This window comes from Tenrec ecaudatus, chromosome 17, assembly GCF_050624435.1.
Source record: "Tenrec ecaudatus isolate mTenEca1 chromosome 17, mTenEca1.hap1, whole genome shotgun sequence".
NCBI classification, from domain to species: domain Eukaryota; kingdom Metazoa; phylum Chordata; class Mammalia; order Afrosoricida; family Tenrecidae; genus Tenrec; species Tenrec ecaudatus.
This window is the reverse complement of record NC_134546.1, coordinates 53,307,180-53,332,042: the sequence shown is the minus strand read 5'-3', so window position 1 is coordinate 53,332,042 and position 24,863 is coordinate 53,307,180. Positions and strand designations below refer to the sequence as shown.

At 43.4% G+C, this 24,863-nt stretch overlaps 1 protein-coding gene across 4 annotated transcripts in view; it reads left to right on the top strand.

Annotated features, from left to right (window-relative positions):
* Window positions 1-10,447: 10,447 nt before the first annotated feature.
* The window catches only part of SCAPER (S-phase cyclin A associated protein in the ER), a 414,928-nt gene continuing 400,512 nt past the window's right edge, over window positions 10,448-24,863 (top strand). For 2 of the 4 annotated variants that reach the window (XM_075535309.1, XM_075535312.1), the window contains exon 1: window positions 10,448-10,548. The gene's annotated coding sequence lies outside the window, so the exon portion shown is untranslated. The remainder of the gene's footprint in view (window positions 10,549-24,863) is intronic. The other 2 variants (XM_075535310.1, XM_075535311.1) reach the window with 2 other exon arrangements.

Here is a 24,863-nt window from a genome sequence, read left to right as displayed (position 1 = left end):
TCTCGAACTACTGACCTTGTGGATCAGAGCCCAACCCATAACCACTATGTCATCAGGGCTCCAGGTAAAGGAGAATATAGTGAACCAATAAAGGTTGTGGCTAATAAAGGAAAACCACTCAATAAGGGAAAAGCCACCAAGGAATCAGATCCCAAGAGCACAATCAAAAGAAAAGAGACAATCAAAGTGTTGACTGAGGACAAGAGAAACATAGAATAAGTAGGGATATGAACATGGGAAAAAGGAAATAATAAATATTAACTGTGACTTTCAGACTAATTACAGAAATTACTATAATAGCCATGTATATTTTTACTATATGTATGAGGGGTACATCAGAAATTTTATGGAAATTTTCCCATTTCTTTAATTCCATTGTCCCATGAACTTTTGGAAGTCTCCTTCTACATGTGTATTCATATGAACCATATTATTTACCCTTTCCCCTTCTATTTTCTATGCAGAAGGTCACTGATATATAAGTTTAATGTTTAATTTGACTGTCATTGGACCAAATGGAGGAGCCCGGATGGTGTGGTGGTGACATGTTGGGCTGCTAAGCCGGAGGTCAGTATTTCCAAACCACCAGCTGCTCCAGAGGAAATGGGTGAGGCTTTCAGCTTGCATAGAAAGGTCCAGTCTTGGAAACTCACAGGGGAAGTTCTACCCTGCTCTATAGGGTCGCCACAAGTCAGAATTAACTTGATGGAAATGAGTTTGGCTGGGTTTGAGACATTCACGTAGGACATAAAAATCTTCCTACTGTACGGAGATCTTGAGAAGCCCGTCATATATGTCTTCTACCGATTTCCTTGTTACCATATTGAAGTAGTATGCATCCCAAGCCTCTGTTCAACAAGTAAAGCCGGTACCACCACCCTGGAGTCGCAGTAGATCTACCCTTCAGCTCGTGCCTCCTTCAAGGTAAAGTGGACATCCAGATGTGCAGCTCAACGTTCTCCTAATGAGGAGGCCTGCCTCTCGCCAGTTTCTTTTGCAGCCACTCCCGAATGGAATGATCCTATCACTGCTATCCTCTTCTTGCTGGTGCCGGCTGTACAGATCCATCCTTAAAACCAGATTTTCATTCTTCTGCCACATTGGATTGGGTGGCTTCTCCTGAAGCCCTAGGGCCGGAGAGCTATTTACCAGTGCAGTTTAATTGTCTTCATAACCTGCTCAAGCCTGATTTTGTATCCGCAACTTTGACTTGAGAATCCCTTGTTTATATGTTTGCCCACCCTTTCTTATAACATGGGGTCTGTTCATGATCAGTGGCTCAGGTCAGATAGGCCTGCTGATGTCATCATGTTCCAGTCTTCACTAGAATCCGGTGAAAGCCAAGTGTTTTTCAGCAGAGGAGAGAATGGCTTTATGTAAAAACCCTGGGGTTATCCTATAGGGGCCTCTCAGAGGTTTCCTACACTAAGGAGCAACCTTCTTTACTGCAGACACTTGGGATGTGAGAGGATTATTGGGCAAAGTAGTTTACACAGCAGACTGGATCTGCTGTAGAGTTTTATCTTTTTCTCGGGATGCTCAAATATAGTAGTTTTACAGATGTCTCAGTGAATGGACCAGAGAAGCACATGCAAGTCCTCATATATGCTGTCTGCCAAATCCCCAAATTGTGCTTCTTGCTTTGTGCTTAGTATCTATGCGTGCTGGACCTCGGCTTTCATAATGAGGCAGGGTTCTCAACCTTAGCACCATTAGTATTGGGACGCAGATTCCTTTTTAGTTGTGGTGGGCTGGCCTGAATATTTCAAGGTATTTAGCAGGTTTCTTGACCTCGGCCTGCAAGCTAGCTGTCCACTGCACGTTCCGGTCACCACAAATATCTGTAGACATTGCCAAAGCTCCCCATCGGACAATGATCTGTGAAGGGCATTCTGTTTTATGTTGCTTATTCGTGTTCTCATTAGCTGCGTCTCAGGAGCGCATTTCCATGGGGGTCACCCTCTTAAAGTTGTGTTCTTTATTTTTTGGTAAATTAAACCCAGGGACTCTGGGCCAGTAGGAAAAGCAAATAGAACAAGGTTTGTGTTTTTTTTGGGGGGCAGAGGGGAGGATTTAGAAGGGTGGGGAACATAAAAGGGAGATGATGGCAAAGAATCCAAGAAATAAAAGTATGTTTGAAGACTCATTATGGAAGCAAATATATAATTCTGTTCAACGTGATTGAACTATGAAATGATATGACCTAGGTATTAACTCTCAAGTTACAGCAAATAATAATAATAAAAAAGCATAGATCCAGGAATGGGTTTTAGCTCCAACTTCAGAACAATTAGTTTTGACATCTAGATTCTGCTCAACACCCGCCTTCAGGCAGGGAACATGAGCTACAGGTGCTAGAGCAAAACGTGGCAAAGAATTTAGATGGTGCCCAGCTATCAGATAAAATAATGTTTGGGGTCTTAAAGGCTTGTTTACAAACAAGCAGCCATCTAAGAGAGATGTCAACTAAGTCCACATGGAAGAAGCGCACCATCATCAATCACCGAAGGATTGGAATCCACAGAGTCCACAGTCGAAGGAGGGCTCAGTATGCGAGCCTACATGGTGAGAATCAGGTGTGCAGAGGCAATGGATGACAGCGGGAAGCCAAGATTCATTTGTGGAGCCACATAAGAAATAACCCTCAAGAAAACTCCTCCTACTGAAAATTGAGGGGTGGGAGGAAAGTGGTCACGAAGCAGAGTGCTTGGGAGAGGGGAGTCTAGAAGAGCAAAGGCATCCATCTGACCTGAACAGTGAAAACTCTGTCAGTATACTCCCCCCACCCCCACTATGATGTGGCTGGGCCTGATCCGGTTTCCAAATTTTTTGTACTTTGGTCTGTATTGTTTGGTTTGTTTTTTGTCTCTTCGTAGAGTGTATCGCACTGTTATGTCAATGGAGGGCACCCTCTTGAAGGTGTTATATACTTTCCTGTTTTTCAGTATATGAAACCCAGGATTGATGAACCTATAAGCACAGCAAGTAGAATAAGGGGTTCAGAGGAAGGGGGGTGCTGTGGTGGTGGTGGTGGGCTAAAAGGGAGACGATGTCAAAGAGTCCATGTAGAAAAAGAATAGTTGGAAACAGATTGTGGTAGCAATTGTATAATTCTACTTGATTGAAATATGGAATATGTTGTATTAAATCCCAAATAATTTTGAAAAAGGGAGACCCTATGACAGAGTGTTACTTTTGTACCTGACTGCATCTACCATAATCAACTTTACAATGTGTCTGTCTCACAGCAAGGCTATCCACTTCCCTGGACTGTTGCCAGTGGGGATTCACCGGATGCTTATTCCATGTGGGGACCCTACAAGTGAAATTTGGGCTTCCACTGTCATTCATAGCCTTCTGAAAGCTCATCATGCAGAATTTAAGCTCTGAGACTGCTCCCTCCTCTTGATTTAGATTTTATTATTTATAATCCTTGGATCACACAGACTCAGCTTAATAGATGCCTCACTTAGATGGCTGTTTGTTTTAAGACAAGCCTTTAAGACTCTAGACACCATTCTTTCTGACAGCCAAGCATCAACCAACTTCACCAGATTTGGCTATAGCATTCGAATCTTCAGTAACAAGACCATACTCTTTATCAGAGTAGAAAGTCTCATCTTTCTTCTGCATAACAGCTATTGTTTCGAACTGCTGACCTTGAATGGCTACCATGGCAGTTTATTAATAAGCCTTCCTCCAATCCTGATGCCATATTCTTCTTCATAAAGTCAACTTCACCAGTTATTTGTTCAGCCTACAGATTAAATAAACATGGAGAAAAGACACAATACTGATGTATACTTTTCCTAGATTCAAATCATGCCATGTTTTCTTGTTCTGTTTGAATGACTGCCTTTTTGTCCAGGTACAGGGTTAGCCTGAGTATAAGTGTCTTGGAATTCCATTTTTTCAGTGTTATCCTAGTTTGTTATGGTCCACACAGTTAAATGCCTTTGCATAGTCAATAAACCCACAAGTAAATATTTTTGTGGTAGTCTTTGCTTTCAGCCATGCCTCCATTTGATATTAATTATGACTATCTTTCATTCCAAATTCTTTTCTAAATCCAGTTTTAATTCCTGGCAACTCCCTGTAGATGGATTTTCAAATTCATCTGTAGCTATTTTCAAATTATCTTCATCAACATTTTTCTTGCCTGTGATATTGATATTGTTTGACAATAATTTCCACATTCCGTTAGGTCACCTTTCTTTAGAATGGGCACAGACATAGCTATCTTCTATTCAGTTGGCCAGGTATCTGTCTTCCAAATACCTTGGCAATCTAGTGAATGCTTTCAGTGTTTCATCAGCTTGTTGAAGCATTTCAATTGGTATCCAGCAATTCCTGGACATGTTTTTGGCTTATGCCTTCAGTGCAGTCTGGACTTCTTCCTTCAATGCCATTGGTTATTGATCATATGCTACCTCTTGATGGGGCTGGATGTCGACCAATTCTTTTTTTTGGTTCAGTGACTCTGTGTATTCCTTCCATCTTTTTTTGATGTTTTCTGTGTCACTCATATGTTGTCTGCGGAATGTTTATGTATAGCAACTTGAAGCTTAAACTCTTTCGTCAATTCTTTTAGCTTGAGCTATGCTTATTGTATTCTTCCCTTTTGGCTGTCCAATTCTAGGTCTTTGTCCGTTTCATTACAGAACTCTGCTTTTTTTTTTTCTTGAGCTGCTATTTGAAATTTTCTGTTCAGCTCTTTTACTTTATCATTTCTTCCACTTTCTTTCACTGCTTTTTGTTCAAGAGCAAGTTTCGGTCTTTTCTGACATCCACTTTGATCTTCTCTGTCCTTTTAATCACCTTTGGCTTTCCTCATGTGTAATGTTCTTGATGTCATCCCATGGCTTATGAGGTCTTCTGTCATTAGTGTTCAGTTCATCCACTCTGTTCTTGAGATGTTCTCTAAATTCAGAGCAGATATTCTTTGGTTGTATCTTGGCTCTCGAGGATTTGTTTTAATTTTCTTCAGCTACACCTGAATTGGAATATGAACAACTGGTCTGTCCCACAGTAGATCCCTGGCCTTGTTTTGCCTGATGGCATTGAAGTTTTACATTGCCTCTTCCGACAGATATAGTCAATTTGATTCCTGTGTCTTCCATTTGGTGAGGTCTATGTGTATAGTCGATGTTTGCATTGTTGAAGAGAGGCATTTTCAATGAAGAAGTTGTTGCTTTTGCAAACTTCTATCATGCAGTCATCAGCTTTGTTTCTCTTATCGAGGTCATATTTTCCAATTGCTATTTTTCCACATTTCGACTTCTAATTGAGACTAATCATTAATGCTCCTTGATTGTACATTGATTAATTTCAGACTGCAGAAGAAAGACATCATTGTCTTTGTGTTAGTCCAGGTAGACTAGAGAAACAAATACAGAGACACTAATATGTGTATAAGAAAGAGCTTTATAAAAAGGGCAATTGTATATTAAGAAAACATCTCAGCCCAGTCCAGATCAAGTCCATAAGTCCGATATTAGCCCATATGTCCAATACCAGTTTATAAATTCCTCTTCAGACTCATGCAACACATACAATGATGCCGAGTGCAGGAAGATCACAGGCCAGTGGACGGAAAGTCTTCTGGATCCAGTGACTGCTCCAGCTCCAGGGCTCTGGGTCTCTCAGCGTAGCTCCATCTGGCTTGTCGTCAGGAATGTCTCAGAGCAAGTGTGTGCTCCACCTCCAGGGAGGAAGATAGGAGTTTCCAGAATCCTCAGGAGAAGGCCAGGCCCACACAGAGGCATCATTGGCTATGACCTGCTTGATAGGTTAGACTCCACCCCTTCACAAATGGACAGATTATGTAACTGCCAAAGTCTTCTTGATTTCCCGGTACATAACTTCAACCTCCACAGGAAGCAACAATCAAGAAAGCAAATGATGCATTAAAACTCGAAAACCAAACTCACTGCCATCGAGTCAATGTTGATTCAGAGTGACCCTATGGGACAGGTAGAACTGCCCTCTTTTTAGTTTCCAAGACTGTAATGTTTGGCGGAGTAGAAAGCCCTGTCTTTCTCCTGCAGAGTGGCTGGTGGTTTCAAACTGCCGACTGTATGGCCAAATCAACACCAGGCTGGCTTCTAGTAGCAAGTGACCTTGAATCTTTCCCACCTGTGCCGAGCTGACCAGAGCTAGCAGAAACAATTAGCAGCGAGTGACCTTGAATCTCCCACACACACCTGCAGAGCTGACCAGAGCTGGCTAATGGCCCACTTTATTCTCAAGCCACCACTCTGCACCTGGCACGGCCCACTTGGCTCAGTGCCCGCTTTGTTCTTGGCCCACCACTCTGCACCCTGCACAAATATACCTGGAACCAGGTAGATACCTTACATCCCAGAAACCCGGATATACCTGTATCTCCCAATCCCTGACTACTTTACCTTATATGGATTCAAAACAGCCCAGTCACATGTCCCTGGCCATATAAACACCACCTCTGTAGCCTGGGGCACAACTCCCCTGCCCAGACACTGTGGACCGTGGGACTTCGCCCAGGCTGGGTTTTTCTCCCTAATAAAGTCTGTTTGTTCAAATTAGACTGATTTTGTCTCTGGCACCTCTTGACTACCTTACACCGACCTTGTGAATTGCAGGCCAACACGTAACCACTATGCCACCAGGGCCCTGATTTTGCAATGGATTGGGTACATTTACATTTCTTCCACAAGATTTCTTTAAAGTGTTGAAGAGCAAGGATGTCACTTTGAGCACAAAAGTGCACCTAACCTAATCCAGGGTATTTTTCAATTGTCTTATTTACCTATGGAGGTTGGACATTAAGAATCGATGCATTTGAATTACGGTGCTGGAGAAGAATATTGAAAGTTCCATTGCCTGCCAAAAGAACAAAGAAATCTATCTCGGAAGAGATACAACCGGAAAGTCCCTGAGAGGCAAGGATGGCTTTGGACATGTTCTCAGGAGTGACCCGTCTCTGGAAAAGGCCATCATGCTTGGCAAAGTAGAAGAAAACCCTCACGGAGATGGACTGACACAGTGGCTAGTTTTCACAGTAGGTTCGACCACAGTAACAATTGTAAGGATGGCACAGAACTAGGACATGTTTTGTGCTTTTGTACCTACGGTCTCCGTGATTCACAACTCGCTAGATGGCACCTAACTACAATAACATCATCCTCAGCCTACACTGCTTCCCCTAAGCTCCAGGCTTGCACAGTTAACTCCCTACCACTAAGCATCTTCTCTGGAGCCCTAGAGGTGTCAACATTCCATACTGGCCGACATTGGAACCCCTGCAAACCAGCTGTCAGAAAAGAGTGAAGATGGCATGGAAGAGATCCACATCTGATCCCAAACAGATAAGCACCCTGGGCTTAGAGAAACCCTCAGATGCTTGAGAACACGGTGACTGCAGCATCCTCTAGCACGGGGGGGGGGGGGGGGGGGTCAAACTCCATTCAATCGCAGGCCGTTTGGTGCCACAGGCAAGATTCACGCGGGCCGCATCACATTTACAAATTTTGTTACATTTATATTTTGAAGTGAGAATTCAGCAATATAGATAAGATAATTAAAACACTCTATCATTTCTTGCATTTGGACATTTATTTTATTTAATGCATTTATAAAATTAAAATTAATCTTTTTTACCCCAAACTGGCCAGTGCTTTCCTCCGACTAGTTTTCACTTAACTCTTATGCTGTGACCGGAAAATATAACAAAGTAACCAATAGAAAACACAAAATGTTGACCAGCTGACAAACGTGATGCACAATTGTAATGGCTTCCCTCTAAAATGTTAACGAGCGCTGCCGCTAGGTTTGATTCATAACAGCACCACCCAGGAGTGCTCTTTTTAACTTTGTTGCTATTGGGATCTGTTTATATTATGTGACACTGAGAGTGGCAGACATATCGCTTCCAGTCGTTGCCGGAACTGAGTTAGCGCATGTATATACGTCCACAGGCCCCCAGGAAAGGCACTGGGCCACGTATATACTCATCTTCAGTATTAAAGGGTTAACGAGGGCATTGTGTGTACAGTATTGCCTTGATCTTCCCTAAGTGCTATATTCGTCATAACAATTTTTTCTATTTTCATTTTATTTTAGAGGATCGCGGGCCACAAAATATTAACTTGGGGTCCACATTTGCCCCGTAGGCTGCCAGTCTGACACCCCTCCTTTAGGGGAAGAGTGTGAGAGATGGAAACAGCACCCTTCAGAAGTGTATAGACCAAGCTGGAGACGCCATGTCTAGAAACAATAGCTTCACATTTGATCTTTCTATTGAATGAAAGTTTCAATCACTCTTTGCAGCAATACTTTTTGACTCACCCTCATAAAAAGAAGTCACACGCAGAGGCAGTGTCCAGTAGGAAAAGGGGGAGGGCTGGCATCCGTCCTTTTGCGGACACCATCATGTTAGGAATGGGAGCATCAGGAGGAAAATTTAAAAGAAATGGAGAAGGAATAGCTACAGGCAGGGAGATCAGGAGGATAAAAAATGAAAAACAAGGAACAGGAATGGTTCCAAGAAGGAGTGTCAAGGGCCCCCTTACGTCATAGAAACTAAATTAGGTCATGTTAAGTGCCCACTGGATTTGCATTAGCGTGGTGGTTCTCAACCTGTGGGTCGGGACCCCTTTGGGGTCAAACAACCCTTTCACAGGGGCACAGTGATGACGTAGCAACAAAAATACTTTGATGGTTGAGGGTCACCACCACATGAACTGTATGAAAGGGTCTCGGCATTAGGAAAGTTGAGAATGGCTCATTAGAGGGATCTCTGGGAAGCATGGATGTTTTCCATGGAGTGGTGAGGACAAGCAGAGTAGTTGAGGAAGTAGAGAGAAGGGGTGGATGGGTGGGTGATGCTAAAGCTGCAAAGGACAGGAGGAAAAAGAAGAAAGGCGCTGGAAACGTCAACACAGAAAGGCCATTACATTGTTTAAATCTTAGGGAAATAAGAGATTGTTGATCATAATCCCCAGGTGTGTGGATTCAGCTCCTGGTAACTCCCCTGTGGCAATGGACACACACACATCAGGGATGTGAACAGCCAGTGCACCTGCAGAATGCACTGGAAAGTGGGCGGTTGCAGATGCAGTTAGGGTTAACGTTCAGCACCCTATTGTTTGCTCTCCCTTATCCACCTACATTTGTTCTAGTTTTTAGTGTTTTCTGCTTTCTTTTTGATCAGGTTTTTAATCTGTTTCACTTGGTTACTCTTGGTAGTTTTTAAAATGTTTTTCTGCATATGAAATCCAGGCTAGGTAACTCTATAGGGTCAATAACTGGATTCATAGTTCCTCAGGGGGTGGGGGTGGCGATGAATTATATGCCAATAAAACTGTTGAAGAAAATCTCGATCACATTCTGTGAAATTGTAATGAGCTCATTCTGTTTCTGCACGTATCACATAGTATCATATAATGTACTTACTATATTTAACTGACTATTCCGCTCAGAGCTTTTTGTTGATTTTCTTAATTTATTTCTCCTATGCATCTCGTCTAGCCCCTGACACTGTAAAAACAAAACAAAACCCACTGGCACCCGTCTATGCCAACTCATACCGACCCTATAAGGGCAGGGGGGCTTCCTCTGTGAGTTTCCGAGACTGTAACTCTACAGAACTACTTTGAACTGCTCACCTTGTGCATCGCAGCCCAACAATGCTCAACAAACATTGTCTAATACATTAACAAAAGAGCAAATTTTATTAAAAAGCAAGAGGGAGGGTACAGGATCCAGAATACAGCCAAATACGGTTCCTGCCCTCTCAGGGCTTATAATCTAATTGTGAGGTCAACTCCTCTGGGTTCTATGGCTTTCTGCCGATTAGGGGGAACAGGGCAGTGAGCGGTAAAACGCCCGAGTACCCAGTTGGATGATGCTGGATAAAGATGCCTAAAATAATCGGCGTCTCTGCCATTCCTTTCATAGTTATGGTTCGCATCCCGTGCCTTCCTATTTTGTTCGGAGCCGTGATTCGGCGTCAAAATATCAATTTCATCCGGTGTATATTTTATCCTTGAAGTACATTAAAGATAGGTTTAGGTCGTTGTAGCTTGAGCGAGCGCCTGGAACCCACACACGGAAGGAAGCTTTCGCGCAGAGCCTTTCAAGCAGATAGTTGGCAGACGCACCTCTGGGTGCCTAATCTGGGGACTGACGGTGGCGATAAGGAGCGCGGACCGACACGACTGAATCTCAGCGGTGACCGTGGCCCCACGCGGGGCGCGAGGGCAGCCCAGCAGAGGCAACAGCCACCTTGCAGGCGGCCGCGCGGGACAGCGAGCACAGACCCACGCCGGGACCGCCCGGCGGCGCGCCCGCGACTGCGCATGCGCGCGGGCGGCCGGTTGCGGGAGCGCCGCCCCCGCCCGCGGGTCACGTGGCACGCCGGGCCGCCGCCCCGCCCCCTCGGAGCCGAGCCGCCCCGCCCCCTCGGAGCCGCGCCGCCCCGCCCCCTCGGAGCCGCGCCGCGCCGCCCCGCCCCGCCCCTTTCCCTGTGGGACGCTCGGCGCTGCCCGGAACTGCGCAGGGAGGCCGAGGGTGAGTGTCCGCGAGGGGCGTGCATCTCGAGGACGTGAGCGGGCCCGGCCGGGGGTGCGGGCCCGCTGCCTGCGGGGTAGGGGCGAGGGGCCCAAGATGGCGGCGGGGGACGCCCTTTTATCCCCCCGCCCTCACCTGGGCGTGCGGACGGGTTGCCGGGAGCGTTGCTGGGGGAGGGGGCCCGGGTTTGACTCTTGGGGGCTCGAAGTGGGCAGGCTCCCCGGCCCATCTTGAACGGCGGGTTCAGGTGGGGACCCCGGCGCTGCCCTTTAGGCCGAGGGGTGGCAGAGGGTCCGCCCTCGTGGGGAGTGGCCCGGCGGCGCGTGTCCAGGTTTCTGGAATGTCAGAGCTGCCGGCGGGCCTCCCGCCCGGCCTGTCACTGGACAGGTGATGGCCATCGTTATCTCGTTCTCCGCTGCCTTTAACCACGCTTTCTCTGCTCTGCCGCGGGGAGCTGGGTCGGAGTTCCCGCCCCAAACCGCGGTCTGGAGGAGTGGAGAGTTTCAGGAGGGCCTCCCACCTGGGCGTAGTAGGACCAGCCTTCCACCTGTAACCCCGCACTCCGTGCACGCCCTTCTCCCCACACCGGTTCCAGCTTCTCTCGGAAGCCGGCCAGAGGAGGGGACAGGTAGCAGCGAGAGCGAGGATTGCTAGAAAGCCCGTTCAGCATCTTGTTGCTGGTACTGTCCCTCCCTCCCCCCATCCCATGTGTGTGCCAAGTTATTTCCATGAAAATAATGATTTCGTGTCTCACCGAAAACCAAATTCCAACTCAGAGATGAACCCCAATCCACTGATAGCTAGTAGATTCTGACTCAGGGCCACCGTGTGGGCCAGAGTAGAACTGTTCCATTGGGTTTCTGAGACGATACATGTTTATGGGAGCAGCCAACCTCTTTCTCTCCCATGGACCGGCTAGTGGGCTGATGATCTTTTATCCCCGCCCCACCTCTCTGAACTGCAGTTTCAGTTTTCTCTGTTTATCACACGGTGGTTTATGTCAAACATCCGTGGAAGCATAATCAGTGTTACCATACAAAGTGTTTTATAAATAAAATGTTTTGATGACTAGAAACCTAGATTTTAAGACATTTTTGTCCTTAGGATTTCATACCGATTTGAGAATCACTATAACATTGATTTGCTATTAAGACTTTAATGCCTCCTCCATTTACCTACTTTACCAGGGGTGTTTTGAAGATAAATAAAACAAAGGGGCTTGTGATTCTCTTCTTTCACCTTCACACCCTACCACAACACAACACATGTTTAAAGGAGAAGGAAGATCTCTTTGGGAGACACATGCGAGCAGTCTTAGAAAGCGGTGGTGTTATTTAGTGGGAAGTTAAACAGAATTCTCTCATGATGTAATCTAATTCGATATCCACTGTGAAATGGGCATTTCTGATATTGCTTACAATATGGCTGGCGCAACAAAGGTAAATTAATAAATCCGCTTCATTTTCTATGGTGTTCAAAAATTCTTTAGTATGGCAAATTTCAAAACCTATGCTGCGTTGCCCTGTGCCAGCCTCTGGATTTGAATAAATGCTGATACATAGGCAGTCCTGTCCTCCACTAGACAACAGTTTTGGAGAAACTCTCAGGCACCATATCATTTCCATTAAGAAAGTTATCAGAACAGATAAACCACTCAGTAACAGCAGTGGGAGTAGCGATACCATGCATGAGAATATGGGGAGAAGGGGGAGAAACAGGGAACCGACTACAATGACGCACAGTACTCTCCCTACTCGGGGACAAACAACAGTAATGTGGACGAAGGGAGATAGCAGTTGTAAGATAGGAAAATAATAATTTATAATTTATCAGGGGTCCATGAGGGTTGGAGGGGAAAAAAGAGCTCAAGCAGAAAGAAAATATTTTGAAAATGATGAAGGCAACATATGTACAAATTGTACATATGTGCTTGATACAATTGATGTATAGATGGTTACAAGAGCTATAAGAACCCCCAATAAAATTATATACTTATATATATAAAAGATAGCAGTATGTGTTTTACCTGTTTTTGATACAGTATTGGGAAAGCGGTAGTTTTGATATTTTCAGTTAGGCATTCCAGTTTTTTGGGAGAGTAAAATTCTTCTTGCTTGAGAATATTCATAGCTCTATATGGGAGTGATTACAACCAAAAACCTCATTAGGTAATTTACAATAGTATCTATATTACTCTTTAAAAGATTCGTGTTTTTCCCCCCCTCACAAAACCATTTTATTGGGAGCTAATTCAGATAACATTTCATAGTTCAATCACATCAAGCAGTACTGCACAATTGCGACGGCATTCAGTTTGAAAACATGTTTATCTTTCTTGTGCTCCTTGACTTCAGCTCCCTTTTGCCACCCCGACCATTGTACCCCAGAAACCCTTATTCTATTTTCGGTCTCTGTAGGTTCATAAAACATTCATTTTTTAACATGACACATTCATTTTCCATTTAGCAAAGATGTGAAAAATTATTGATGGCTTGAGTATGCCTACCACAGCAGTACTTAAAGTACCGGACTTGAGAAGGCAAATACTCAAATTTTGCGTCAGAGAAGATGAAAATCTGGGTAATAGATACAGTGAATATTGGAGAGAACCTGTGATTGTAAACCTCCTTTTCCCTACAACATCATGGCAAACATGACAACAATCCATAGAAGCACTGTCTTAGCTTTAGCTAGGTCTAAAGAGCAAACCTGCTGACACTGAGTTGATTCTGGCTCATAGCTACACCATAGGACAGTAGAACTGCCTCCCCGGGGTTCCCAGACGGTGCGCTTGATGGAAGCAGGCTGCTACATCTTTCTGCCATGCTGAAGCTCCGGAACTCAAATTCACTGCCATCACGTCAAGGCTGACCCATAGTGACCTATAGAGTTCTCTCACTCACTGCTGTCCAGCCGATTCTGACCCATAACGACCCCATAGGACATGGTCAAATTGTCTCTGGGTTTTTGAGATTGTAGCTCTTTACAGGAGTAGAAAGCCTCATCTTTCTATCTTATAGAGACTTTAAAAACAAATTCATTGCCATCAAGACTCATTGAGAGCCTATAGGGCAGAACAGGACTGACTGCTCCTGTGAGTTCTCCAGAGTGGCATAGAAAGTCTCACCTCTCTTCCACAAGCTGGCTGCCTGGCAGTTTTGAACTGCTGACCTTGCAGTTAGTCGCCCACCTTGAAACCACTACACCACCAGGACTCTTCCAATAGAGCAGTGGTTCTCAACCTTGCGACCACCAACCATAAAATTATTTTTGTTGCTATTTCATAACAGTGATTTTGCTACTGTGGTGTATTGGGTGATCCCTGAGGAAGGGTCGTTTGACCCCCAAGGGCGTCGCAACCCATAGGTTGAGCGGTGCTGCTATAGAAGCTAGTGGGTTTGAATTGTGGACCTTTCAGTTAGCAGCCACGTGCTCAACCACTGCAGCCTATTGCTGCGATCAGGCTGCTTTCTCACTTTGGGCCAGCTTACCTGCCTACCTTTTCAGAACACACTTATCCAAATTCAGATCAAAGGGGGCGGGGGACAGAGAGAGAGAGAGAGAGAGACAGAGAGACCTCACCTGGCACCAATCTTACATTCCCTTCTCCAGGGTTCTCAGGTGTCTCCTGGCATCCTGGCCCTACCGGGCAGGGTAAGATGAGAATTCTGTTCACCATAGGCGTGTTCAGAGAGTGGGAGCCCAGGCAGTCCTGGTGTTCATTTCTGCCTGACTGATGTCTTCTGACTGTGCTGCATTTTCTTGTTGGCCATTGTCTTCTTGAGCCCAGCGTCTTCCAGCTTTTATTTATTTGAATCGGCTCCACAGCAAGTAACAGCAATAACATCACTATTTTGCCACATTATTATTTGTTATATTACCTGATAATTCCTATAGAGGTTATAAGAGAACCTTTAAACTTCAGTGAAAAACTGATTCTATTTAAAGAAAAATATGATGTAAATAATAGTATGTGGGGTGCTTAGTTATGGCACATACAATGGTAATAATTGAATGATTGAAATGTTTGAAATTCTGGGTTAGGAGAAAGCTTTTTTCCTTTTTAAAAAGAAAACAGCTTTATTGAGAAATACATTTCCGTGCCTTTTTTTGTTGTGTAAAATGCATCCCTTTTCCTTTTAATTCCATTTTCTCACCAATTTTTTTGACCCCTCTCGTATATAATAAGCACTTATCACCTCACGTTTTCTTTTTACACGCACACTTCAATAGCATTAATTAGGCTCAGTGCACACATCACCACTATTTGCTTCCAGAATTTTCTGTCATCCATAATGGAAACTCCTCTCCCTTTCCTTCCGACCCGGGTTCTAGGTTTTTCAAAGAACTAGCATGAGTGCTTTTGAGTTACTGTGATTGGCATTGACTCGATGGCAGTGAGTTTGGTTTTGGTTTGGTTATTGTATTCACAAGTGGTGAATCCACATAATTTACTCTGAGAACATTTTTGACACCTCTGAAGGAAACCGCACTTCCATTCTTGGCCACCCATCCCTCTGCCCGGCCCCCTAAACCCAAACCAAAGCAGCTGCCCAGAGTCCATTTCTTCTGACGGCAACTCCATGGGTGCAGAGCTGAACTGCTCTCCCTAGGATCCTTTGTAATTAGACGACCAGGCATTTCTTCCCAGGCACTGCTGGGTGAGTAGTTGAATGCTTAAATTGTTTACAACATCCAAGGACTTCTCCCCCAGCTCCAGGCAACCTCTAATTTACTTTCTATCCCTGTGGACTTGCCTCTTCTGGGCATTCCACCTAAGTAGAATCAGTACGATATTGAGTTTTTGTGCTTAGCTTCTTTCACTTGGAATGTTTTCAGGGTTCTCCCATGTTGTCGCTTGCTCCTTGTTATTAGTGGAATTGTGTGTCATTGCAAGGCTACAGCACATGGCGTTGCCCTGCTTTGGCTATGATGAGTAATGCCGCTGTGAAGGCTCATGTGTAAGTTTTAATGTGGACAGAGTTTTCGTTTTCCTGTGGGGATTACTTGGAGTGGAATGTCTGGGTCATATGGGAATTCTGTTCCACTGTATACAGTCTATTAATTTGTTATTTAGAACATACACAACAAAACGTACACTGATCCAACCATTTCTAAATGTACTATTTGGGGGCACTGATTGGAGCCTTCTGGTTGTAGAACCATCATTCTCCTCCGCTTCTAGGTGATCCCTTCCCCATTACCATACATTCACTGCCACCTTGCCACCTTCAGCTTCCTTTTAATGAGCTCTCATACAGATAATTCTTAAAAGAGCATAAGGCTCAAGAGTGTTCTTTTTTGTTTTTTTCTTAAATCATTTTATTGGGGGCTCGTACAATTTTTATCACAATCCATACATCCATCCATTGTATCAAGCACATTTGTGCATTTGTTACCATCATCTTTCTCAAAACATTTGCTTTCTACTTGAGCCCTTAATATCAGCTCCTCATCTTCCCCCTCCTTCCCTGCTCCCCTCTCCCTCATGAAACCTTCATAATTCGTGAATTTTATTATTTTGTCATTTCTTACACTGTCCGACGTCTCCCTTCACCCACTTTTCTGTTGTCCATCCCCCAGGGAGGAGGTTATACGTAGATCCTTGTAGTCAGTTCCCCCTTTCGACCCCACCTTCCTTCCACCCTCCAGGTATTTGCCACTTTCACTACGGGTCCTGAAGTGGTCATCTGTCCTGGATTCCCTGTTTTCATTTGCTGTCTGTACCAGTGTACATCCTCTGGTCTAGCCAGATTTGTAAGGTAGAATTGGGATCATGATAGTGGGGAGAGAAAGCATTTAAGAAGTAGAGGAAAGTTGTATGTTTCACCATTGCTACCCTGCATCCTGACGGACTCTTCTCCTCCCCACAACCCTTCAGTAAGGGAGTGTCCAGTTGCCTACAGATGGGCTTTGAGTCTCTACACTGCACTCACACTCATTTACAAGGATAGATTTTTGGTTCTTTGATGCCTGATACCTGCTCCCTTTGACATGTCGTGGTCACACAGGCTGGTGTGCTTCTTCCATGTGGGCTTTGTTGCTTCTGAGCTAGATGGCTGCTTGTGTATCTTCAAGCCTTTAAGACCCCAGATGCTATATCTTTTGAGAGCTGGGCACCATCAGCTTTATTCACCACATTTGCTTATGCACACATTTGTCTTCAGTGATCGGGAAGGTGGGCACCCAGTGATAGGATTTTTTGTTCTTTGATGTCTGATACTTGGTCCCTTCTACACCTCGTGGTCACATAGGCTGGTGTGCTTCTTCTGTGTGGGCTTTGATGCTTCTAAGCTATATGGCTGCTTATTTACCTGCAAGCCTTTAAGACCGATCTTTTGATAGCCGGACTCCATCAGCTTTCTTCACCACAGATGCTTATGCGTACATTTGTCTTCAGTGATCATGTTGGGAAGGTGTGCATCATGGAATGCCAACTTAATAGAACAAAGTGTTTTGTATTGAGTAAACTTGAGTGGAGGTCCAGTGTCCATCTGCTGCCTTAATACTAAACCTCTAAATATATGCACATAGATCTATTTCCCCACCATCCTATATAAATATATTTACATATGTACATGCCTGTATTTAGACCGCTATAAATACCTTTTGTCTCCTTATTCTTTCCTGTATTTCCTTTTACTTTCCTCTTGTCCCACTATCATGTTCAGTCGTCATTTGGGTTTCAGTAATTTTTCTTGGTTACATTGCCCTTGCTGAATCCCTACCAGGCCACTCACTGATTTTGGATCACTTGTTGCTCCCCCGTCCCTGGGTTGGTCAACACCACCTCCTTACCCCTCTCCCCCTCTCCCATGTCCCCCAGAACCATCGGTCCCATTGTTTTCTCTGCCAGACTGTTCATCCAGCCTATTTTATCTAGATAGATCTGCATATCTATATATATATATATGCACCAAAAAACAAGGCATAGCAAGACAAAGCGACAAAAGAGAACACAACGATGACAACAAAAAAGAAAATGGCCCATAAAAGAATAAGTTAATTAATGAAAAAGAAAAAAAATTTAAAATTTTTAAAAGAAAGAAAGACCTGTAAATAGATCAAGGTTTGATTTTTTTACCTCTAGGTGTGTCCTCCAATCAAGTCTGATGGGGTGCCATGCTCTGGCCCCAGAGTCTATCCTTTGCACTCCCTCGGGAGCTCCTGCTCTGCTCCCCTAGTTGCTCTCTCTCATGCCTTTAGTGTTTTGCCTCAGTGTCGTGGGGTCAATCTGGGCCAATCCCAACACTGAGTCTCCAGTGTTGTCTCCCATAGGGCCATGGGTCAGCGAGGGGCGTCGTGCTTCATAGTGGGATCAGCCATATGGTCTACTCTGTTCATTGGCTGTTCAGAGCGGGGATATTGTCCTCCAGGCCTGGTGGGCCAGGATGTGCTCTACTCTCTCTTCCTCCTCTTTCATTTGCTCCCATGTGCTCTGATCAGACATGTCCCTCTCCTCTATCTGCAGCTTCCGTGCCTTCTCTAAACTAAATTCTGCTGGGGGGAAGGACAGTATTCCACGTGGCTGGTATGGAGGCTGAGCCCTCAGGCTCCTCCACTGACTCCCCTTTTCATGCCAGCATGTTGCATTCGCATCCGGAACCCTGGATTTAGGTCTGATCCCTGTTTCCCTGTGGAGACACAAACAATACCCTGCCCTTGGGTGGGTCAGTGCCCTATTTCCCCACTACACATCTGTTTTTCCCGCTCTTTCCTTCCCCCAACCCCCACTTTTTAGTTGGCTATCATATATACCCCTGGATTTGGTTTGGTCCCTGCTATACTCCCTGGACCTCACCCTTGGAGTGTTTGTATACAGTAGCTTTTTCCCTGTGCTTCTTTCGCATTTTCTTTTCTTTTAAAAAAAATAAACTTACCTCAGCAGACTCATGTTGTACTTGTCCTTTTGTGCTTGGCTTACTTCACTTAGCATGATTTCCTCCACTTCTCTTCATGTGGTGATATGCTTCATGCATTCATCACTGCTTTTTAGCGATGCATAGTACTCTATTGTATGCAAGTACCACAGTTTTTTAATCCATTCGTCTGTTGATGGAAATTTGGATTGTTTGCAACTCCTTACAATTGTGAACTGTGCCGCAATGAACATTGGAGCACAGATGTCTGGCCTTGGTGTGTTTCTTGCCTCTTTTGAGTATATGCCCAGTAGGGGTATTGCTGGGTCATATAGTATCTCTATTTCCATCTGTTTGAGAAACCACCAAATCGATTTCCATAGTGGCTGTACATACCTACAGGTCCACCAGCAGTGGATGAGAGCTCCTGTCTCACCACAGCCCTTCCAACATTTGTTGCTTTCTGATTTTTTGAATTGGGCTATCTTTGAGGGTGTTAGGTGGTACCTCATAGTTGTTTTAATTTGCATTTTGCTTATGGCTAATGATCGGGAACATTTTCTCATGTTTATTGGCCATTCGGGTTTCAGACTGTGAAATTTCTGTTTAGGTCCTTTGCCCACCTCCTCAGTGGGCAGTTAGTTTTTTTTCTTATTGTAAGCCTGGAAAGTATTGTAGATTTTAGTAATAAGGCCTTTGTCTGATGTGTCATTTCTAAAGCTGTTTTCCCAGTCGGTGGGCTCTCTTATTACTCTCTTGGTGAATTCTTTCGATGTACACAGGTGATTTATCTTCAGTATATCCCACTTGTCTATTTGTGACTCCTCTGTATTTGCATCCTTCCCTATTTCTGATAGCCTATGTGTTCCCTGTGCCAAGGTTCTCAGGTTTGTCCTAATTCCCTCATTAATGGCCCTAATTGTTTGGGTTTTTATCTCAAGATCTCTGATCCACCTTGAGTTTATTCTTGTGCATGGAGTGAGGTAAGGGTCTTGCTTCATTTTTCTCCACATATTTTCCAGCACCCTTTATTGAAGAGGGCATCTGCTTCCCATTTACTATTTTTTTTGGGCCCTTTTCAAAGATCAGTTGCCTGTATGCTGATGATTTTATTTCTGGGTCCTCAGCTCTTTTCCTTTGGTCTGAATATCTGTCGTTATACCAGTACCACACTGTTTTCACTACTGTGGCTGTATAGTATGTGCTAAAGTCAGATAGAGCAGCCCTCCCACTTTATCCTTCTTCTTGAGTTTTCTGCTAGTTCTGGGATTCTTCCCCCTCCATATGAAGTTCGTAATCGGTTTTTCCAGTGCTTTGAAGAAGTATGATGGTATTCGTATTGAGATAGCATTGAACTTATAGAGTGCCTTGGGCAGAACTCACATCTTTACTATACTGAGTGTGCCAATCCACGAGCATGGGAGGTTCTTCCGTTTGTTGAGGTCATTCTTGGTTTCTTGTAGTAGTGCTTTATAATTTTCCTCATAGAATTTTTCATATTTTTAGTCAGGCATATCCCTATATATTTCAATTTGTGCTTGCCTAATAGTAAAGGGTACTACCTTTTTAATCATCTCTTCTGTGATCTTGTCTGATGTGTAGAGCAGCCCAATAGATTTCTGTTTGTTGATTTTGTATCTTGCCATTCAGCCATATTCCTCTATTGCTTCTAACACTCCATTTGTGGAGTTTAAGGGATCTTCGATGTATAGAATCATATTGTCTGCGAATAATGTTAATTTCACCTCTTCCTTCCCCAGATAAATACCTTTAATATCTTTCCTTTGTCTTATGTTGTTAGCTAGGACCTCCAGTACAATGCTAAATAAGACTGGGGACAAGGACATCCTTATGTGGTTCCCTTTTTCAGTGGAATTGTTTTTATCTTTTCTCTGTTAACTACCACGTTGGCTGTTGCTTTTTTCATATATAGCTTTTATAATATTAACGAATTTTCCTTCTATTCCTATCTTCTTGAGTGTCTTAAACAGGAATGCGTGTTGGATGTTGTCAAATGCTTTTTCAGCATCTATCAATAGTATCATGTGGTATTTATCGTTTTTCCTGCCAATGTGGTGAATAATGCTCATGGTCTTTTGTATGTTAAACCATCTCTGTATCCCTGGTATGGATCCCATTTTGTCACGGCGAATTATTTTTTTAATATGCTTTTGTATTCTATTGGTCAGTATTTTGTTCAAGATTTTTGCATCAATGTTCATTAATGATATTGGTTAGTAGTTCTCAATTCTTGTGGGATCTTTGCCTGTTTTACATATCAGAGTTATACTAGCTTCATAGAAAGAGTTTGGGAGTTTTCTGTCTTTTCCTATGTTTGGAAGAGTTTGTATAGACTTGGTGTCAGTTCTTCCCTGAATACTTGATAGAATTATCCTGTGAAGCCATCTGTCCCGGGGGATTTTGGTTGGTGATCCCTTGATAACCTTGTTTATTTTTTCCATAGATATGGGTCTGTTGAGGTTCTTGACATCCATCTTGGATAGTCTAAGGAAGGATTGTGTTTCCAAATATTTGCCCATGTCTTCCAAATTGTTGAATTCGTTAGAGTATAGGCCTTCATAGTACTGTGTAATTATCCTTTTGATTTCATTAGGGTCCATTGTAATGTCCCCTGTTTCATCCCTCATCCTTTGCAATTGTCATTTGTTCCTTACTTTCTTTGGTTAGATTTGCCAGCAGTCTATCAATTCTGTTAATTCTTTCAAAGAACCAACTTTTAGCTGCATTAATTTCTTCCCATAGTTTTCTTGTTTTCCCTCTCCTGTAACTCAGCTCTGATTTTGATTATATCTATCCTCTTGCTATTAGTAGGGTTGTTCTGTTGACTCTGTTCCAATTGGTTTAAGTTTTGTGCCAGCATGTCATCCACGAGTCTTTTTTCATGTGTACATTTATTGCTATAAGTCTTCCTCTGATAAATGCTTTTGCTGTATCGCAAAGGTTTTTGGTATGTCGTCTTTTTGTTCATTGGTTTCTAGAAACTTCCTGATTTTATCTCTGATCTGGGTCAATACCCACACCTTTTGCAATAGAGAATTGTTCATCCTTCAATTGTTTGCCCTTGTTTTCTCCACCATCCTTCTGTTAATTTCCAGGCTTATGTCACAGTGATCAGAGAGAAATGTCTGTATAATCTCTTTGTGCTTGAATTTACTCGAGTTCAACTCGTGTCCCAGCATGTGGTCTGTTTTCAAATATGTACCATGTGGGCTTGAAAAGAATTTGAATTTTCTTTTTGCATGTGGGTGGAAGGCTCTGAAAATATCTATCAAGTTAAGTCGTCCAATTGTACTGTTTAGATCTGTAACCTCCTTGTTGAGTTTCTTTCCCAATGATCTGTCTTTTTCAGAGAGTGGTGTATTAAAGTCACCAACTATAATTGTTGAGCCTGTGATTTCTTTTTTCATCTTTTGGAGTGTTTGATTTACAAATTTCGCAGGTCTCTCGTTAGGCGAATATATATTTATTATGCTAACTGGTTCTTGGTCTAATGTTCCTTTGAGCATTATATAGTGCCCCTCCTTGTCTCTTGTGATGGCCTGTATCTTGAGGTCAATTTGGTCAGATATTAAGGTCGCTACCCCTGGTTTTTTTTTTTTGCATTGCCACTTGCTTTGTATATTTTTCTCCAGCCTTTAATTCTCAATCTGTTTTTGTCTGCAAGCTTGAGATGTGTCTCCTGTAGGCAGCAGATCGATGGGTTATGTTTTCTGAGCCAGTCTGTTAGCCTCTGCCTTTTAATGCCTGAGTTTGGGCCATTGATATTCAGTGTTATTACATTCCATTTGTGGACTCTGTGATGTCATCTTGTACTTTTTGTGTTGGGTGTTTTCTTACCTATCTATCTTAACTGCTTGTGTTGTGTGTGTGGTTTATGTTTGCCTTCTTTCCACTATTGAGCCAAATGCTATTCTGGGGGCTGTTTCCTCTTTGTCGGCCTATAGCGGAGTTGTTCTATGTGATGGTCTCTTATTTGAACCTCCGTCAGTGTTGATCTTCTGCCCATATTGGATTTGCAAGGATCTTTTGTAGGGCTGGGTTTTTTTTTTAATATGTATTCTTTGAGGTTGTCCTTGTATGGGAAGACTCTTACTTCTCCATCTATCATAATAGATAATTTGACCGGGTAAAGTATTCTTATGTTTGCATTGTTTTCTTTCAATTTTTGGAATATCTTACTCCATTCCTTCCTCCTCTTCATCGTTTCCGCTGATAGGTATGAACGTACTCTTACTGGGGTACCTTTATACATGACTCTTTGCTTTTCACTAGCTGCTTTTATGATCTCCTTTTCCTCATAGTTGGATAATTTGACAATTGTGTGTCTTGGTAACTTCTTCTTGTGATTCACTCTGGTTGGTGTTCTTTCAGTCTCCTGAATGGTGGCCTGATTTTCATTTACTAAGCTGGGGAAGCTTTCCTCTAAGAATTCCCTTGCTATTTTTGCTGTTGACTTCTTTGCCGTGTCTTGTTCTGGTAGTCCAATTATTCTAACATTCTTCCTCTTCATAGCATCAGACATGGCTCTCAGTTTCTCTTCATCTTCAATGATTATCTTATTTGACTACCTTTCCCATTTGCTGAGGTCTGCTTGGTTATCCTCTAGGTCACTGGTGTGATTCTCTGCCTCCTCAAGTCTGTTGGCAAAATCTGTCAATTTGCTACTGGATTTTGTTATTTCAGAGAGATCTTTTAAAAAACATAGTTAAACCAAGCTATTGTTTGGTTTTAAGAGATCTCTAGAGATATTTTTGGTTTGAGGATTAATTTTTAAGACCGTTTTATTGGGGGCTCTTACTGCTCTAATAACAATCTGTACATACATCAATTGTATCAAGCATATTTGTACACATGTTGCCATCATTATTTTGTAAACATTTACTTTCCCTTTGAACCCTTGATATCAGCTCTTTCCCCCCTCCCTCCCTCCCACCCACTGGTGGGTCCTTGATAAGTTATAAATTCATACTATTTTCATATCTTATACCAACCTCTGTCTCCCCACTCCCTACCCTGAGGGTGTGTGGTTATGTGTTGGTCATTTCGATCCTTTCCCCCTCTTCTCCTTCCTGGTATCAATACTCCCATTCCTGTTCCTGGATTCTGTGTGTCCTGTGCTCTTAGGTCTACCTATGTACATGTTCTGGCATAGCCTTCATCGAAAGGTAGGAACTGGGGTCATGATAGTGGAGGGTGAGGAAGCCTCAAAGAACCAAAGGAATATTATGTGTTTCATCGGTGCTATACTGTACCCTGGTGACCCTTCTATGAGGGGATATCCCATTGTCCACAAATGGGTTTTGGATCTCTGCTCCGACCTCCCCTTGTTATCAACAATATAGTTTTTTCTTTGTTTGTTTTGGGTCTTCTGATGTCTGTTATCCGATCCTGTAGACACCTCATGATCATACAGGCTGCTGGTGTGCTTCTTCCATGCGGGCTTGTTGGTTCTCTGCTAGATGGCCACTTGTTTACTTTCAGGCCTTTAAGACCCCAATAGCCAGGCACCATCAGCTTTCTTCACCACATTTGCTTTTGCACCCATTTTGTCTTCCACGATTGTGCAGGAAGGGTGAGCATCACTGAATCCCAGTTTGTGAGAACAAAGTGTTCTTGCATTGAGGCAGGGCTTGAGCAGAGACCCAAAGTCTGTCCACTGCATCAGTATATTGCTATGTAAATATATGTACATAGTCCATTACCTCTATTTTATGAATTAATGTATTTATATTTGTTCACACCTATCTTTATATCTGTGTTTATAGTGTTGCTTCCTAGATCTTTCCTTTGTTTCCTTTTACCTTCCTCCTGTCCCACCATCATGCTCACCCTTCTTTTGCCTCTTAGTAATTTCTCTCAGCTAGATTGCTATTGCTTCAGGATCTCTTAAGTCCTCCTCATTTTACTTTCCTAGTTGTTCCCCTGTCTATGATGCTCTTTGCTCACTGCTCCCTTCTTCCACCACCACCTTCCCCAAATCCTTCTGGAACCATAGGTCCTATTGCTTTCTCCTCAAGCTTGCTTCCCATGCCCTTCTTAATTTTCTGGTCTAACAGCAGGAGCACTGGGCGAGCGATTCTACCTGGACAACCATCTTGCATATTGTAACATTTGTCAAACTTCATTTTCCCTACTGGCTGACTAGTATCCCATTGTATGCATGTATTACATTTTGTATATCCATTCATCTGGTGATGGACATTTAGGTTGCTTTCACCTTTTGGCGATTATAAATAGTAATGTAAAGAATAGGTGTACAGGTCTCTGTTTGAACCGCTGCTTTCAAGTCTTTTGGGAATATATCTAGAAGTGGACTTGCTGGGACATGTGGTAGTTATCAGGAGCCCTGGTGGCATGTTGGGTAAATGCTGAACTGCTAACCTCAGTCATTGTGAGAGAAAGATGGCATTCTCTGCTCCTGAAAATATTTACAAA